The sequence below is a fragment of the Schistocerca gregaria genome, chromosome 7, assembly GCF_023897955.1.
Source record: "Schistocerca gregaria isolate iqSchGreg1 chromosome 7, iqSchGreg1.2, whole genome shotgun sequence".
NCBI classification, from domain to species: domain Eukaryota; kingdom Metazoa; phylum Arthropoda; class Insecta; order Orthoptera; family Acrididae; genus Schistocerca; species Schistocerca gregaria.
In genome coordinates, this window is record NC_064926.1 from 94,408,818 (window position 1) to 94,428,625 (window position 19,808).

General features: G+C 41.8%; 1 protein-coding gene across 1 annotated transcript in view; it reads left to right on the forward strand.

The window, feature by feature from the left end:
• Window positions 1–1,381: 1,381 nt before the first annotated feature.
• The window catches only part of LOC126282022 (UDP-glucosyltransferase 2-like), a 93,465-nt gene continuing 75,038 nt past the window's right edge, over window positions 1,382–19,808 (forward strand). The window contains exon 1 of the mRNA XM_049981415.1: window positions 1,382–1,458. The gene's annotated coding sequence lies outside the window, so the exon portion shown is untranslated. The remainder of the gene's footprint in view (window positions 1,459–19,808) is intronic.

Consider the following 19,808-nt stretch of genomic DNA (forward strand, 5'->3'; position numbering starts at 1 on the left):
TTATTTTTTGCACTTACCTGATAGTTACTGTGATAAATGTTTGTTCGTTTTCTGAATTTTAGTTATATCTTCAATTATGTGAATCGCAATTGTTATATAGTAGGGGGTACATGCATTATAATTACTTGATCTTTTTGTCAGCCATTACATCTATATTACTCAATTTTTAACAAATGTACATTACAAATACATTTCTTTCTAAGTAGACAGGGGACCTCTTTTACTGATATTATAATTGTACAAGCTTTGTTTCCAGACGTATAAAATGAAAGGTTAATTTTCTTATTCTATTCATTTTTTCTTTTCTTTTTTTTTTTTTTTTTAACTTACCTGATAGTTACTGTGATAAATGTTTGTTCGTTTTCTGAGTTTTTTTATATCTTCAAGTATGTGAATCAATTATTATATAGTAGAGGGTACATGCATTATAATTACTTGATCTTTTTGTCGGCCATTACATCTATATTACTCAATTTTTAGAAAATGTACATTACAAATACATTTCTTTCTAAGTAGACAGGGGACCTCATTTACTTTCGTCGAACGACTGTCAAATGGACTTAATCTGTCATTTGTGATGGATAGATCAGGAACCAATGAAGAAGTTGTAAATCAAATCAGAGAGAGAGAAGAGATCTCTGTGGCAAACCATGGCTAAGATGAGTAACTCGGAGAGACATCAGGGAATAGCTAGTTTGCTAAAGGAGGGAGGAGTGTGTGGGTGGGGGGAATAAAAATTATAGACAAAGACCAGGCTTAGAACGCAGCAAACAACTTCAAATGGACGCAAAGAAGTTTGCAGCTGTTTTACAGGGATGAGGAGACATGTAGCATACACGAGCTTAAAGAGGACGGGCAAACTGCTCCTGGTAAAAACAGTGCTGTGTATTTCCAGACATGGTTTATTTCTTGGAAAATGTTCAGTTCACCTTACTGCTCAACAGTCTAAGCGCTTCGAAGGCGTAAGGCCGTGCTGCTATTTTGCAATGATAGCGAATGGTTTGCATAACTAACTGACGTACCAAACACAGTCCATCGTTCTCGAACTAAGCTCCACAACGCCGAAATTGTGCATTCCGAATATTCCCTCTTTAAAAATGACCAGTTCGCCGCCCCGAACAAAATATTACGAATTGTAAGTTTTGTGATCCTCCCTGATCGTAACAGCAAATACACTGGAAGATTAGTAGTATAACCACTCAAACGGTCGAATAGCTGGGTGCTACATGATACACAGAGTTCACGCGTCGACTGGGACGACATATTGCGTAACGTTAAGTGGTAGGCAGCTGCCGAGAGACGCCTTATCAGTGACTGCCTCGCGATTCGAGGTCGGCGCGACCGTTGCGTCATATATTAAGCTGTGTCGTTCCTCCACGCAGCAGTCACTGCGACCGCGAGGGGTACGGCGAAAGTCGTCACTTCTGCTGTTCCACAGACGTCATCGCAAAGCGCAAAGTGAGAGACACGTATCTTTGCTGTGTTTCTTGTAGGAGTACTATTATTTGTTGACTGGCAAGTTCGCACGCGAAGGAGCCAATCTGAGGTTTCTTTGTGCCACATTATGTGATAATATTTCTGTTGTATTTAATTGACTAGTTAGTTCAAACACGGCTGCGTAGTACTGATCGCCTTGGGCTCCACAGCTGATTCATATTAATGTTAATAAGATACCACTACAGATGTAGTGGTTCACATTTATTGTCTAACTACCAATTTCGTTTGTAAGAACATCATCAGGTTACACTACCAAGAGTTCTAGTCAGAAATCCCCACTAGGCTGTGCCTATTGACCTAAGAACTCTAGTTCTCTTACGTAAGGTTAAAGGCAAATCGTACAACATGATGATCATAATTATTTTAAACACAAAGTCGACCACATGACTGAAGCATGGAGAGCAGTGAGTGCAGGCAAGTTGGCGTACTTCTGTGTGCTAGACTCTAATCGAGTAGTGAACACTAGCCTCCAGTTTAGTAGTTTACACTAGAGTCTAATCTAGTAGTGTAGGCTGCATGTGAAGTTGCTCGCCGTGTCCTTGCCAGGTGGTCGGCGGAATGTTTATAACACGATCGTCATCGTCGTGTTGCAGAACTTGCCTTTGACCCCACGTAAGATAACAAGATTTCTCAGGTCATTACAATGGTACAACCATGTGGGGATTTCTTACAAGGACTCTGGGCATTGTAACTTGATGTACTTGCTAACGGAACCAGTGGTGACATAATAAATCTGTATCAAGAAAGCTGTTGTTGTTGCTTATTAATATCACTGTCTGTGTGCTGTCATAAATGACATAAATGATGATGAACTTTGTCACGTCTTCTGGTGGTATGACTTTTCATCTGCCGAAGTACATTTCATTAGATTTTTTGTACAACTAATTTTCTTGCAGTTCACACACAACATTAGTTGTGATCTATTTAAATCGCTGTTGGAAGGGTGGACTGAATTACAATGGTATACTGCCTGTCTTCCGTCACTGAAGTGTGTCACACGTATGTTAAAGATTTGTGGGTGTTCCTGGTGAGTGTTTGTGTAATGGAGTGCTGTATTTGTATGCTGCAAGATGATGGTGAAAATGAAATGAAGACGGCAGCCTTGGCGCTCATTCAGCTAGCACCAAGGTCTACGATAAGCTTCATGGACGCTACTTCCCCGTACTCTCACTCTGTGAGACAATGAGGAGAATCATGTCTTTTAACATCAGACACTGAGGCAAAGTTTGTTGGTCGGAGACTATATGTAACAATCTTCTCTCACATTGCCCTGTCGACAGTCGTAATCTAAATTTATCGCCACCAGAATAGTTTTACGAAACATCGGCTTCAGGCACCAATCCACAAGCGTGCTACATCATCCTCAACCAAAGAGGAAGGCCCTAACATATCTGGGTTACATAAACGCACCGTTTATCATGGCATATTCATTTGTACCCTCTTAAAGTCACGTGACACTAGGGAGCTTTCGACGCGTAGAAATATTCATCCTGTCAAGTTCCCCGTGTCGTTTATCCGACAATAAACAATACACTGTTAATAGTTCCCCAGAGCAGACTGATGGTGATGACCGCGATTAAAGTCGAGCATCTGTTTTCACGGTTTTTCATGTGAGACATAAACTGTCATGGTTAAGAAAAATGAAAGTTGGTACAAAATTACTAGCGTGTGCGTCAAGGGTCTCAGCCAAAGGCTTCGTGACGATCTTGGCTGCAGATTTCTAGATCTGCGTTATCGAAGGTCATTGTAGGACTCGGTTTGACAGGTCAGGTGTGCGCTACACAAAGGAAGCAGCTACTCCTCGAGCTGCAGAGTATTCGCCGAGTGCACATGAGGATTTTTTTTAGGCTTCATAGTTGTTTGATGTCCACTGATGAACACTGGCCAATTGATACGCAGCAAGGGAAGTCGGACGGCGTTCCGAGTCAAGACAGTTCGACTGTCAAGATTTTATCAGGAAGCTGTCGAAGTATTCGTAATAAAGTCTCCGAATTTACTGCCCTGCAGGAATGTTCTCGTACTCAAATTATTCTTGGGAGCGAGAGCCCGATAAAACCCGAAGTGGAAAGCTCTGAGATATTTGGCGAGTCGTGGAACGTGTGTCGCAAAGACAGATTAGAGATCATAGGAGAGTGAGTGTTCGTTGTAGCTGACAAAAGGTATTGTTCCTATTGAGGTCGAAGTTCAGTGAAACATTGAAGTTGTGTGGTCGCGTATACCAGGTGTAAGAGAAACAATAATTGTTGGATGTTTTTACCGGCCACCCGACTCCGCGGTGGTAGTTCTAGATTCATTCAAAGAAAGTCTACGGTGAGTAGTGCGTAAATACCCAGACAATGCAAACTAGTTGGAGGCGATTTTAACCTGCCTCGTTTAGACTGGGATGTCTATGGTACAGAAAGACAGTGATATGAAATGCTTTAAAACACGTTTTATGAAAACTGTCTTGAGCAGCTAGCTCGGCAATCCACACGCAATGGAAATACCTCGGATCTTATAGCTACAAATAGAGGGGATCTTATCTACAATGTCAGTAAGGGAACGGGGAATAGCGATTATAGTCAGTATAGCAGCTATGGTCACGAAAGTTAATAAATCAGTCAAGAAGGCTAGGAGAGTGTTTCTGTTAGACAGACCAGATAAGCAGTTGTTAGCATCTCAAAAAATGGTGCAAAAGGCTCTGAGCACTATGTGACTTAACATCTGAGGTCGTCAGTCCCCTAGAACTTAGAACTACTTAAACCTAACTAACCTAAGAACATCGCACACACATCCATGCCCAAGGCAGGATTCGAACCTGCGACCGTAGCAGTCTCGCGGTTCCGGACTGAAGCGCCTAGAACCGCTCGGCCACCAAGGCCGTCTGTTAGCATCTCACTTAGACAGTAAATTGACATCACCTAATTCCAGTAAGATGGATATAGGAATGAGGGGAAGATTAAGCAGATTATATGTCATAACCTGGAGAGTTATGTGCCTAGTAAGTAGATAAATAATAGAAAGGACCCACCATGGTTTCAAAAGAGAACCCACAAATGACGAAAAGCAAAGGTTAACAGCGATTGATGCGTCTGTCAAAAGATCAATGAGCGAAGCATACAGCAACTGCCACCGTCACACCTTAGCAAAAGATGTGGCAGAGAACCCGACAAAATTCTAGTCCTGTGTTAAGATCGGTAAGCGGGTCTGAGGATTCCTGTCAGTCTCTTGTTGACCAGCTGGTCTGGCAGCTGAAGGTAGCAAAGCGAAAACCAAAGTTAGAATCGTACTAACCTACCGTCATTTGACCACCGGTCAGACTCCCGTGTGGACGACATAGTAATAAGCATACCTGGCGTAGAGAAGCAATTGAAATATTTGAAAGAAAATAAATCACCCTGTCCGGATGGAATCCCAAATCGGTCTTACAAAGAGAACTCTTCGGCATTGGCCCATTCCCTATTGTGAATCTCGCGCGTAGTACGAAGTCTCAAGCGACTAGAAAAAAGCGCAAGTGACTCCACTGTATATGAAAGGTAAAAGAAGGTACCCACAGAATAACAGACCAATCCCCCTGACTTCATCTGGCTCCAGAGTCCTAGAAAATATACGCAGTTCAAATACAATAAACTTTCTTGGGACTGAGACGTTTTTGTCCACGAATCAGCATGGTTTTAGAAAGCATCGCTCGTGCGGAACTCAACTTGTCCTTTCGTCACAAGATACACTGCGACCTATGGATGAACGGCAATAGGCAGATGCCATCTTTCTATTTCCGGAAGGCGTTTGACACGGTGCTCCGCTGAGGGCTGTTAACGAAGTACGATCATATGGATAAGTTCACAGATATGTGAATGGTTAGAAGACTTCTTAAGTAATAGAATCCAGTATGTTTTGCTCGAGGCGAGTGTTCATCAGAAACAAGGGTATCGGCAGGAGTGTCCAAGAGAATATATATATATGATTTGGTGGCCAGGGTGGGCAGGAATCTGCAGCTGTTTGGTGGTTTGCTGATTATGCTGAGGTAAACGGTAAGGTGTCGAAGTTGAGTGACAGTAGTTAGATACAAGACGATACAGACAAAGTTTCTAGTTGGTGTGATGAGTGGGTGCTAGTTATAAATATGGAAAAATGTAACTTAATGCGGATGAGTAGGAAGAACGAACTCGTAACGATAGGTTACAATATTACTAGTGCCCTGCTTGACACAGTCAAGTCATTTAAATATCTGGGCGTAACGTTGAAAAGTGGTATAACGTGGAATTAGCATGTGAGAACTGTGGTGGGAATGGCGCATGGTCGACTTCAGTTTATTGGAAGTGTTTTAGGAAAGATTGGTTCAGATGTAAAGGAGAACGGTGCGACCTATTCTTGACTACTGCTCGAGTACTTGGGATCCGTATTAGGTCGTATTGAAGGAAGACATTGAAGAAATTCAGAGGCGCGTTGCTACGAAGGATGAATGAAAAGTAATGCCTCCACCTTCGTTAATTGGGTGTGGATGGGAATATTTTTATAAATAAAAAGCAGAAATAATCCATAGAATGTGATCTTTAATTACCAATGTTAATTTTTCCACATAATCATCAGCTAATTGAATACATTTCTGTCAACGACGAACAAGTTTTCTGAAGCCGTCACGGAAGAAGTCGACAGTCTGTTTCTGCAACCACACTCTCACAGTTCTCTCAACGTGTTCATCAGAAGCATAAAGATGTACCCCGTAGGTCGTCTTTCACCATCGGGAACAGTTGGAAGTCAGACGGTGCTAAATATGGACTGTATGGACGAAAATCTGGACTGTATGGAGGATGCCGTACCTTGGTGAGATTCAGTCTCTGAAGTTCTGCTGTGGTGGCACGTGAATTGTGTGGTTTGGCATTGTCATGCTGCAGGAAAACGTTTCCCTTTTCCTTTCGGACCCTTGTTAGCCGTCGTTTCAGAGTTGGCAGCGTTGTGATGTAAGGCTCTGAATTTATTGTTGTTCCACGATCAAGAAAATCAACATGGATAACACCACGTGCGTCCCAGAACACTGCGGCCATGATTTTCCCAGCTGAGGGCTGCGTCTTGAATTTCTTTTCCTGGGACGAGTCTTTGTTTCGATTTTCCATAGACGGAAGTTTCATCTTCGGGTAGCAGTGGTTTACCCACGTTTCGTCTCCTGTCACAATTGAATGGAGAAAGACATCACCTTCATTCTCGTAACGTGAGAGGAGTTCCTGGAAAATTTCAGGTCTGTGCACCTTCATTTCAGGAGTCAGCATCCGGGGTAGCCATCGTGCACAGATCTTCCGATAGCCAAGAAAAGCAATAATGGACTCACACATTACTGTGAAATGCGGATTGTGCTTGCAGTTTCTCTCTGAGAGATACGACGATCAATCTGTCAACATTTTGCTTGTGAAACTCGGTGGTTGCTGTCACAGGACGTCCAACTCTTTGTTGTCACGCCGCTTAGATATTCCCGACTCAAAATCTTTAAACCTACTCGCACAACGACGCACCGTACTCACATCAAAAGAATCACCATAAACTGTTTTCATTCTCTGATGAATCTCCTTTGGGGTGATACCTTCTGCTGTAAGGGATTCAGTGAGAGCACATTGCTGAAATCGCATTGATCAACCGTCTGCGCAGAGTTCCATACTTTACACTGTAACAATACAACCGTTCAATGATAAGGCTTCCCACCAACTGGAACTATAGAGAAGAGCCTACGGAACAAGCTAGTACCTGCCGCATATCAATGCTCCCAACTGTTGAAGAGTTACGAAAGTGCAGGCATTACATTTTAGTCAACCGTCGTAGAGACTGACTAAGTGAACTCGAACGTTGACAAATTGTTGATGCTCGTGTGGTGGGTGTTACCGTAAGGGAGCTGAAGTTTTACCCTTTCAAGAAGCACAACAGCTGATACCGCATAGGGGGAAAGTGCAAAAACATCTTCCGCCAAGTCCCAGAGCACTGGAAAGTGTGTGCTGTGAGATCGTGACGGACTCTCACTGAAGAGTATTGTGGCCAAACGTAAGAGGGCAACAGCTGCAAAACTCACTGCAGTACTTAATGTCGCACTCGCGAACCCTGTAAGCATGAAGGGAGCTCCGTAAGCAGGAAACTGCAGAGCGATATGGTAATCCTAAACAACTCATCAGTGATGCAAATGCTTGTAACACGAGAACGCAGTGCCGAAACCATAAAAATTGGGCTGTGGAGCAGCGCAACAGTCACTTTATCGTATGAGTCTTGTTGTAAACGGTATCCAATTTCTGGTCGAGTTCACGTCCCGAGAGTAAAACATGGAGGGGGTTGGGTAATGATTTGGACATCCATACTGTGGTGTTCCATTGGCCCCACAGCTATTCTACACGATCGCAAAATTTTAATCCCGCTCATCAGATCCAATCCGTGGTACAATATTTGTACCCCAATGGTGATTCTGCGTTCCGAGATGCCAGAGTGCCTGTTCTCTCAGCTCGCATCGTCTAGAAATGGTTTCTTCAGCCCGAGGATGAATTGTCGCATGTCCTCTGGCCATCACAGTCACCAGATCTCAACTCTGGAGTCTTTGGCGTCAACCGACACGTTTGGAAGATGTTTTGAATGCCAACTCTGTTCCTACAACCTACCAGGCGTGGTTGTGTTTGTGGTGTTTCCATATTTTAGTCTGATACGTCTGCGTCAGCAGAAGAAACTAACGATCAAAGTCCGAAAACAATTTGTAGGACTGTTCAATTAACCAAAACAAATTCTCCAAGTATAACACCAACACAATAACAGTGATCGGTCTTCGAATCACAACTACGTACAAGAATAAGATAGAAAACAACTGAAATAATTTCCTACTAGTCTCCGCCAGAGACTTCTCCGATATACCAAGCCTAATCCAAAGATCAGCGAGAAGATCCAAGCCGGGCTGCCGGGGCGGCAGCTACTCACGTCTGCTGGAGGCCGATGAACTGCCGATGTGCGGCCGAGCGCCGGCCTTTATAGAGCTTCGGCGGATGAGTGTCAGTGCTTGCTGCGACGTCTTTATGAACAAATGCATTGTATTGCGCATGAAGAGACGGAAAGACGCATTACTGTACGATTACACAATTCCAGAACAATCACTGGAAGTAGCCACGTTCACTAAATATCTGTGAGTGAGCGTACGGAGCTACTTAAAGTGGGAAGACCGTAAAAAACTAATCGCAAATCTGTCAACGCTAGACAGGTTCACTGGAAGAATTCTCAGGAACTGTACACCAGCACTTGCCAGACCTTCGTTCGACCAATACTTGAATACTGTTTGTCAATCTGGGTTCCGCACGCGACGGGATTTATAGAGGAAACACCAAGATTCAAAGAAGAATAGTGCGTTTCGTCACAGTTCGTTTAGTAAGCGCTAAACCTCATCCAACTCCAATGACAGCTGCTAGAAGGCTGCCACCACACTGCGGTGTGGTTACCTGTTAAAATTCAGGTAATGTACGTTCCTAGGAGAGTCAAGCAATACATTGCTTTCTCCTCCTACGTGTATCTCGCAACGAGACCGCGGTGGTAAAATTAGAGAGATTGGAGCGCACACAGTGGTTTACCTACAACCGCTATACTGTGTACATCATAAGGATAAATCTGATGTAAACATTACGCCATGTAATAAGTTTCCTTTAATTTACGCCTATGGTCACAATCTATTTTGTTTAACAGATTACCGGTTTCAGTCTTCAATGACCATCATCAGATCTGTTCCATAAAAACAAAGTCCTAATATAATGCTGCCATATAAGGACTTTGATTTATGAAACAGATCTGATGATGATCATTAAAGACCGAAACCGGTAATCTGTTAAACAAAAAAGATTGTGACCATAGACGTAAATTAAAGGAAACTTGTTACGTATACGGGTCACTGTGTTTTCTTCGCGACGATGTCGCAGCTTGTGAAATTACGCCATGCATTCTTCCGCGTTTGGTTAAATCACATTGGATTTAGTTTCAAGTGGAGCGGAAGCCAAGCTGTGTCCAGTACAGTCACGTACGATCATAAAGACACGTTTTATAGTGTGTTACACGCATGTAGGCTGAACAATAATACGCGGTAACAGCTTTACCAGAGCATTAAACTTCGGCAACACCGGCCAGCCATCTGGTCAAACTAAACTGCAATGATGTGAGCAGTTGCAGTTTAGACGTATAAAGAGACGAGCGAAGGAACAGTATAGCTTCGAATGTCATTAAATTTTTTAACAGAATTAAATAATATTCGGCAAAACTCCAGCACTGCCGCACGCTTTTCAGGTGACCAGACGGAAAGCATAAAATGCTCACGTTCTCACCTAACACAGTATTATACTTACAAACAAGAGAGATGAAAATTCCTAACTTACTCACAGGGTAATTTTTCTTAGCGAGCTATGTCTGATGCAAAAGCATGCTGCAGGGATTTCACCGTACTGTTAGAATACTGAACCACTGAAGGTATTAATCACAGTCAGTCGTCTGGTAAATTCTTGGCTCTTTCCTTATCCAAGATCTAAAAACACATTTCAGTTGTGGAAGTGACATCTGCTACGTTGATAACGAGTCGATCATCAACAAAATCCACGAAACAACCCAGGCACCGCATTTTCTCCTTTTATGGCGGTGCCGTTTTATATCCCGCCAGCGTTCGGCAGTGACGTGAAAAATCACCGTACGTTAGTTCCACTACGTCAGGCAGATTAACAGTCATGTTATTTCTCGGGCCAGATCCATTAACGTGGCTCCACATCAATTCTGTTGGGTTTTTAATGTAATGATACGCTGTTGGGTCAAACTACAGCATTTGCACAGTGTACTCGATGCTATGAAAATAATTGTGGTTCGTTGAGACATCTGTGGTATAAACCAATGGACATAGTCCCAATTAAAGAGTATTTGATTTTTTTCTTATTGCCCTAAAATTACATTGTTGTTGTTGTTGTTGTTGTTGTTGTTGTGGTTGTGGTCTTCAGTCCTGAGACTGGTTTGATGCAGCTCTCCATGCTACTCTATCCTGTGGTAGCTGCTCCATCTCCCAGTACCTACTGCAACCTACATCCTTCTGAATCTGTTTAGTGTATTCATCTCTTGGTCTCCCTCTCCCTCGATGTCTCAGAACATGTCCTACCAACCGATCCCTTCTTTTAGTCAAGTTGTGCCACAAGTTCCTGTTCTCCCCAATTCTACTCAATAACACCTCATTAGTTATGTGATCAACACATCTAATCTCCAGCATTCTTCTGTAGCACAACATTTCGAAAGCTTCTATTCTCTTCTTGTCTAAGCTATTTACCGTCCACGTTTCACTTCCATACATGGCGACACTCCATACAAATACTTCCAAAAACGACTTCCTTACACTTAAATCAATAGTCGATGTTAACAAATTTCTCTTCTTAAGAAACACTTTCCTTGCCATTGCCAGTCTAGATTTTATATCCGTTCTACTTCGACCGTCATCAGTTATTTTGCTCCCCAAATAGCAAAACTCCTTTACTGCTTTAAGTGTCTAATTCCCTCAGCATCATCCGACTAAATTCGAGTCCATTCCATTATCGTCGTTTTGCTTTTGTTAATGTTCATCTTATACCCTCCTTTCAAGATGCTGTCCATTCCGTTCAACTGCTCTTCCAACTCCTTTGCTGTCTATGACAGAATTACAATGTTTTCGGTTAACCTTCAAGTTTTTACTTCTTCTCCCTGGATTTTAATACCTACTCCAAATTTTTCTTTTGTTTCCTTTACTGCTTGCTCAAAATACAGATTGAATAACATGGGGGATAGGCTACAATCCTGTCTCACTCCTTTCCCAACCACTGTTTCCCTTTCATACCCATCCACTCTTAGAACTGCCATCTTGTTTCTGAAAAAATTGTAAATAGCCTTTCGCTCTCTGCATTTTACCCCTGCCACCTTCAGAATTTCAAAGAGAGTATTCCAATCAACATTGTCAAAAGCTTTCTCTAAGTCTACAAATGCTAGAAACGTAGATTTGCCTTTCCTTAATCTTTCTTCTTAGATAAGTCGTAAGGTCAGTATTGCCTCACGTGTTCCAGTATTCCTACGGAATCCAAACTGAAATTCCCCGAGGTCGGCTTCTATCAGCTTTTCCATTCGTCTGTAAAGAATTCGGGTTATTATTTTGCAGCTGTGACTTATTAAACTAATAGTTCGGTAATTTTCATATCTGTCAACTTCTTCTTGAAGTCTGAGGGTATTTCGACTGTCTCATACATCTTGCTTAGCAGATGGTAGAGTTTTGTCAAGACTGGCTCTCCCAAGGTTGTCAGTAGGTCTAATGGAATGTTGTCTACTCCGGGGGCCTTGTTTCGACTCAGGGTCTTTAAGTGCTCTGTCAAACTCTTCACGCAATATCATATCTCCCATTTCATCTTCATCTACATCCTCTTCCATTTCCATAATATTGTCCTCAAGTACAATGCCCTTGTATAGGCCCTCTATATACTCCGTCCACCTTTCTGCTTTCCCTTCTTTGCTTAGAACTGGGTTTCCATCTGAGCTCTTGATACTCATACAAGTGGTTCTCTTTTCTCCAAAGGTCTCTTTAATGTTCCTGTAGGCAGTATCTATCTTACCCCTAGTGAGATAAACCTCTACATCCTTACATTTGTCCTCTAGCCATCCCTGCTTAGCCATTTTGCACTTCATGTCTATATCATTTTTGAGACGTTTGTATTCCTTTTTGCCTGCTTCATTTACTGCATTTTTGTATTTTCTCCTTTCATCAATTAAATTCAGTATTTCTTCTGTTACCCAAGGATTTCTACTAGCCCTCGTCTTTTTACCTACTTGATCCTCTGCTGCCTTCACTGCTTCATCCCTCAAAGCTACCCACTCTTCTTCTATTGTATTTCTTTCCCCCATTCCTGTCAATTGCTCCCTTATGCTCTCCTTGAAACTCCGTACAACCTCTGGTTCTTTTAGTTTATCCAGGTCCCATCTCCTTAAATTTCCACCTTTTTGCAGTTTCTTCAGTTTTAATCTATAGTTCATAACCAATAGATTGTGGTCAGAGTCCACATCTGCCCCTGGAAATGTCTTACAATTTAAAACCTGGTTCCTAAATCTCTGTCTTACCATTATATCATCTATCTGATACCTTTTAGTATCTCCAGGGTTCTTCCATGTATACAACCTTTTATATGATTCTAGAACCAAGTATTAGCTATGATTAAGTTATGCTCTGCTCAAAATTCTACCAGGCGGCTTCCTCTTTCATTTCTTAGCCCCAATCCATATTCACCTACTATGTTTCCTTCTCTCCCTTTTCCTACTGATGAATTCCAGTCACCCATGACTATTAAATTATCGTCTCCCTTCACTTTCTGAATAATTTCTTTTATCTCATCATACATTTCATCAATTTCTTCGTCATCTGCAGAGCTAGTTGGCATATAAACTTGTACTAGTGTAGTAGGCGTGGGCTTCGTGTCTATCTTGGCCACAATAATGCGTTCACTATGCTGTTTGTTGTAGCTTACTCGTACACCTATTTTTTAATTTATTATTAAACAGACTCCTGCATTACCCTGACCAGTAGTCTTGTTCCTCCTGCCACCGAATTTCACTAATTCCCACTATATCTAATTTTAACCTATCCAATTCCCTTTTTACATTTTCTAACCTACCTGCCCGATTACGGGATCGGACATTCCACGCTCCGATCCGTAGAACGCCAGTTTTCTTTCTCCTGATAACAACGTCTTCTTGAGTAGTTCCCGCCCGGAGATCCAAATGGGGGACTATTTTACCTCCGGAATATTTTACCCAAGAGGACGCCATCATCATTTAATCATACAGTAAAGCTGTATGCCCTCGGGAAAAATTACGGCTGTAGTTTCCCTTTCAGCCGTTCGCAGTACCAGAACAGTAAGGCCATTTTGGTTAATGTTACAAGGACAGATCAGTCAACCATCGAGACTATTGCCCCTGCAACTACTGAAAAGGCTGCTGCCCCTTTCAGGAACCACACGTTTGTCTGGCCTCTCAACAGATACCCCTCCGTTGTGGTTGCACCTACGGTACGGCTACCTGTATGGTTGAGGCACGAAAGCCTCCCCACCAACGGCAAGGTCCATGGTTCATGGGGTGGGGGGGGGGGTAGCTTTTTTAACAGTCTTTCATTAACTATGTGTAATTAATGCTTTATATTTGAAATGGAAGCAGGAATATCGCGTGCAATATGCATTTAGAAACAAGAAGATGTGCGTTATTCATAAAAAATGACAAAGAATTTTACTATTACGTGATGTAGATATTTCAAATTGAACGAACAAAATGGATAAGGCGAGATCTGAACCAGCGATACATGAACTACACACAGCTTAACAGTTACTACTCTACGAATTCCGCTATACAGCCAGTGCATGTTTCTCCTCAACTGTATCGAATACATTCTCTCGGAAAACTTCAAAGCTGATTTTTTTCTGTAGACTTAAGAAAAACATTAAGAACAACCTATTTCTCGGCACTTTTGGAACAGTGTTCCACAGGCATGTTTCACTATGGAAGAAGAAGTAGTCTGTCATTTTGAACCTGCGTATTAACAGCGCGACAATCGGAGTGCAACAGTGCAGTGGCTGTAACTGTACACCATTTTTGAAGTAAAAACTGCATAGCTAAAGCATGATTAAGAAAAACGGTGATGGCTGTTAATGCATTAGAATATGTTAAAGTTTCATTTAACGTAATCTATCTAACACATAAGTAGGACGTACTTCCGAGAGCGTAACAACACTGGTGTGCATGCGCTACGGCTTCCGATCAGTCATCGTGTTTGTGTTCGCTTACATCAAGTTTATGAACGGAGAATGTCATTCACGACAGCAGCAGAGCGTGACAGTCGTGCGTGCACAGAGGACCCTTCGGCACACGGCATAAGGTGGCTGCCGGAGTTCAGGTGTAGAAACGTAAGTACCCTGAAGAGCCGAAAAAAATGGTATAGGTATGCGTATTCAAATACAGAGGTATGTAAACGCAGAGTACGACGCTGCGGTAGGCAACTCCCATACAGTGTGATTCACGAAAATATGCAAATATGTTATTCTACAAGCAAAACTAAAGAAAAAATGTCATACAACTATAGGTTCAGTTACGGAGTTACGACTAATAAAAGATTTTGCCTGAAATTTAGCAACTTCGCTAATATGAAGCCATTGCAAAACTGTACGATGTCAAAGTGAATTACTATTTCCATTTATTTTGTTGTTATCGGTCTGCTGCACACAAGAAAACATGTCCCAGGCGTGTATCTGCAGTAGTTTTCCAGAACATCCCGAGAAGCAAAGATTATTGTACAAGTAAATTTGTTTACTTTCCATTAGGAAGCTAGAAACGTTTATGTCATTGCTATCAACCGTTAGTAAATAGTTTCAGTCGTTTCCTAACCTTGAAACGAGTTAGTTTTCTGTATCGTTGAGTGAAAGAACGCAATAACAACAGTGTATTTAAGTGAAACCACTTTGTAGATTATTTATGAAATAGAGATGCCTTTCAAATTTACGGCGGAGGAATACACCGATATGCTGTTTATTTATGGCAAATGTGATGGTAAGGCTACGGCTGTAGTTAACGAATATCACGTACGTTATCGAAGTCGGAGGATTCCGAGTGAACGAACCATTAGTGGAGTATTTCGAATGTTACGGCAGACATGTTCTCTACCTAGCGTTCATAATCAGTACGAGCGCTCGATACGTGAAGACTATGTTGCGGATATTATGGACGATGTTCGACGTAGCCCGGGCACCAGTACACGACGTACCTCTCAATGATTATGCGTTTCACGATCTAAGGTATGGCGTACACTCGAGTACAATAATCTGCCTTCTTGTTTTGATCTTCAGTCCAGAGACTGATTTGATGCAGCTCTTCATGCTACTCTATCTTGTGCAAGCTTTTTCATCCCTGAGTACCTACTGCAACCTACAACCTTCTGGATCTGCTTAGTGTATTCATCTCTTGGTCTACCTCTACTGTATTTACCCTCCACGATACCCTCCAATCCTAAACTGGTGATCCCTTGATGCCTCAGAACGTATCCTACTAACCTGTTTCTTCTGTTAGTGAGGTTATGCCACAATTTCCTCTTCTCTCCAATTCTATTCACTACCTCCTCATTACTTACGTGATCTACCAATCTAATCTTCAGCATTTTTCTGTGGCACCACGTTTCAAAAGCTGATATTCTATTCTTGTCTAAACTATTTATCGTCCATGTCTCACTTCCACACATGGTAACACTCCATAGAAATACTTTCAGAAAAGACTTCCTGACACTTAAATCTATACTCGATTATAACAAATTTCTCTTCTTCAGAAATGCTTGCCTTGCCGTATTCATTCCACATTTTATGTCCTCTCTGCTTCCACCATCATCAGTTTTTTGCTCCCCAAATAGCAAAACTCATTTACTACTTTCTTTCATTTCCTAATCTAATCCCGTCAGCATCAACTGACTTCATTCGACTACATACAATTATCCTCCTTTTGCTTTTGTTAATGCTCAACTTTAGTCCTCCTTTCAAGCCACTGCCCGTTCCGTTCAACTGCTCTTCCAGGACCTTTGCTGTCTCTGACAGAATTACAATGACATCTGCGAACATCAAAGTTTTCATTTCATATCCATGGCTTTTAATTACTGTTCCAAATTTTTCTTTTGTTTCCTTTACTGCTTGCTCAATATACAGATTGAATAACATCGGGGATAGGCTAAACTCTGTCTCACTCCCTTCTCAACCACTGCTTCCCTTTCATGCCCCTCAACTCTTATAACTGGCATCTGGTTTCGGTATAAATTGTAAATAGCCTTTTGCTCCTTGTATTTTACCCCTGCTACCTTCAGAATTTTGAAGAGAGTATTCCTGTCAACATTGTCGAAAGCGTTCTCCAAGTCTACAAATGCTGGAAAGCTAGGTTTGCCTTTCCTTAACCTATCTTCTAAGATAACTCGTAGGGTCAGTATTGCCTCGCGTGTTCCAACATTTCTACGGAATCCAAACACATCTTTCCCGTGTTTGGTATCTACCAGTTTTTCCATTCGTCTGTAAAGAATTCGTGTTAGTATTTTGCAGTCATGACTTATTAAACTGATAGTTCGGTAATTTTCACAACTGTCGGCACCTGCTTTCTTTGGGATTGGAATTATTATATTCTTCTTGAAGTCTGAGGGTATTTCGCCTGTCTCATACATCTTGCTCACCAGATGGTAGAGTTCTGTCATGGCTGGCTCTCTCAAGGCTATCAGTAGCTCTAATGGAATGTCGTCTACTCCTGGGGCCTTTTTTTTTTTTACTTTGTCTTTCAGTGCCCTGTCATATTCTTCACGCAGTATCATCTCTCCCATCTCATCCTCACCTACGTCCTCTTCCATTTCCATAATATTGCCCTTGTGTAGCCCTCTATATACTCTTTCCACCTTTCTTCTTTCCCTTCTTTGCTTAGAGCTGGATTTCCATCTGAGCTCTTGATATTCATGCAAGTGGTTCTCTTTTCTCCAAAGACCGTATCTATCTTACCCTTAGTGATATATGCCTCTACATCCTTACATTTGTCCTCTATCCGTCCTTGCTTTGCCATTTTGCACTTCCTGTCGATTTTATTTTTAAGACATTTGTATTCCTTTCGCCTGCTTCATTTACTGCATTTTTATATTTTCTGCTTTGATCTATTAAATTCAGAATTTGTTCTGTTACCCAAGGATTTCTATTAGCCCTCGTTTTTTTACGTACTTGATCGTCCGCGGCCTTCACTATTTCATCTCTCAAAGCTACCCATTCTTCTTCTACTGTATTTCCTTCCCCTATACTTGTCAATCGTTGCTTAATGCTCTCTCTGAAACTGTCTACAACCTCTGGTTCTATCGGTTTATCCAGGTTCCATCTCTCTAAATTCGTACCTTTTTGCAGTTTCTTCAGTTTTACTCTACAATTTATAACCAATAAATTGTGGTCAGAGTCCACTTCTGCCCTTCGAAATGTCTTAGAATTTAAAAACTAGTTCCTAAACCTCTGTCTTACCATTATATAATCTATCTGAAATTTTCCAGTCTTTCCAGGCCTCTTCCACGTACACAACCTTCCTAACCTGATTCTTATACCAAGTATTGCAAGTTATGCTCTGCGCAAAATTCTACCAGGCGGCTTCCTCTTTCATTCCTTGCCCCCAGTCCATATTCACCTACTACTTACCCTTCTCTTTCTTCCCCTACTATCGAATTCCAGTCCCCCAAGACTATTAAATTTTCATCTCCCTTAACTATGGCTCTGAGCACTATGGGACTTAACATCTGTAGTCATCAGTCCCCTAGAACTTAGAACTAGTTAAACCTAACTAACCTAAGGACATCGCACACATCCATGCCCGAGGCAGGATTCGAACCTGCGACCGTAGAAACCGCACGGTTCTGGAATGAAGCGCCTAGAGCCGCTTGGCCGCCGCGGCCGGCTCTCCCTTAGCTATCTGAATAATTTCTTTTATCGCATCATATGTTTCTTCGATCTCTTCATCATCTGCGGAGCTAGTTGGCATATAAGCTCGTAATACTGCGGTAGGCGTGCGCTTCGTGTCTATCTTGGCTACAATAATGCGTTCACCATGCTGTTCGTAGTACCTTATCCGTGCTCCTTTTTTTTTATTCATTATTAAACGTACTCCTACTTAGCTGAGTGGATGCCAGCACAGTAGCTCAGCGTGTTCGGTCAGAGAGCTGGTTGGTCTCTGTAAAAAAACTGAGTGAAGAGATCAAAAACGTCAACTGAAATAAGACTCGATTACTACCTTTTTTTACTGAAGTTGGTATAAATAATTTACATAACGAGTGTGTATGCTATGAAGCAAACCAACATGCACCAGTGCAATGCTATTTCTAACAGCGATTTAGCATAAACGTGTGGTGTGGTATAATCAACACACACTTCATTGGACCATTCATTTAAGACCAGAAAATTTTCGTAACTGAGGCGTATATTTCAATATATTTGACCACTCATTTTCGCAAGATGTCTAACGGGCGAGACGTACTTAAATTCCTTTAAGAACAAAAGTCTCTCTTGCTCGAAGATGTCCCCCTTGCTCCGCGATTGCAAACGTATTTTCAACATGACGGCGCTCCTCCATACTTCCCCAACACCATTACTACACACTTAAATGAACATTTTTCCCCAGGAATGGATTGGTCGTGGTGCTACACGCCTGTGACCACCCAGATAGCCCGATTTAACACTAATGAATTTTTGTGTGTGGGGATGATTGAAAGACATAGTTTTGAGGAGAAAATCAATACCCGTGATGCATTACTTGCTCGCATTATATTTGCAATAAACGAAACTAGCAACAAAATCTGTTCATACACGTTCAGCTAAATGCATTGAGCTCGGTGAGGACGTTTTAGAAAGTGTATTGTGAAATTGTGTGTACGCTGGACAGCTTCCCTAACACTGACCTTTGTTTTTTCCGGTTTAACATGAATTCACGTGTGCTTTGGTATTAATACACGCAGATTATCTGACACATCCATACAGTTTCAGTTAACTTTATTACCATCACTTTTCCAAAATCAAATTCTCTACAACTTCTGTTGAAAACTTTGCGCAACTTTCTGGAATTTAAAACAACAAATTGGGCCAAGTAGGTAGAAAATTTAAAAAATTACGAAATTACTTCGTTGCTTCTCTGGGTGTTCTGGAAAACTACTGCAGATACAAGTCTGGGATGTGTTTTATTAGATTCACCAGAACGATAACAAAATTAAAGGAAATGTTGCTTTATTTTGACCTCGTACAGCTTTGCTAAATTTCGGGCAAAAATCTTAATTCGGTATCTAATCATTTGCGGACCTATGTTTTCTTTACTTTAGCTTTACTTGTAGAATAACATACCAAAATATCTGCATATCTTCGTGAATCACCCTGTACAAGCCCAATGTGTGGGGCAGTTGTTAGGTCGGTTACAGCTGCTACAATGGCAAGTTATCAAGAGTTTGAACGTGGTGTTATAGACGGCGCACGAAAGATAGGACACAGAATTCCGAGGTAGCGATGAAATGGTGATTTTCCCGTACGACCATTACACGAGTGTACCGTGAATGTCAGAAATCCGGTAAATCATCAAATCTCCGACTTCGCTGCGACCGGAAAAAGTTAAGAACAGGACCAACGACGATTGAAGAGAACCGTTCAACAGAATTGCAACCCTTCCGCAAATTGCTGCAGATTTCAACGCTGGGCCATCATCAAGTGTCAGCGTGCGAACCATTCAACGAAACATCATGTATATGGCCTTTCTTAGCCAAAGGGCCACTCGTGTAC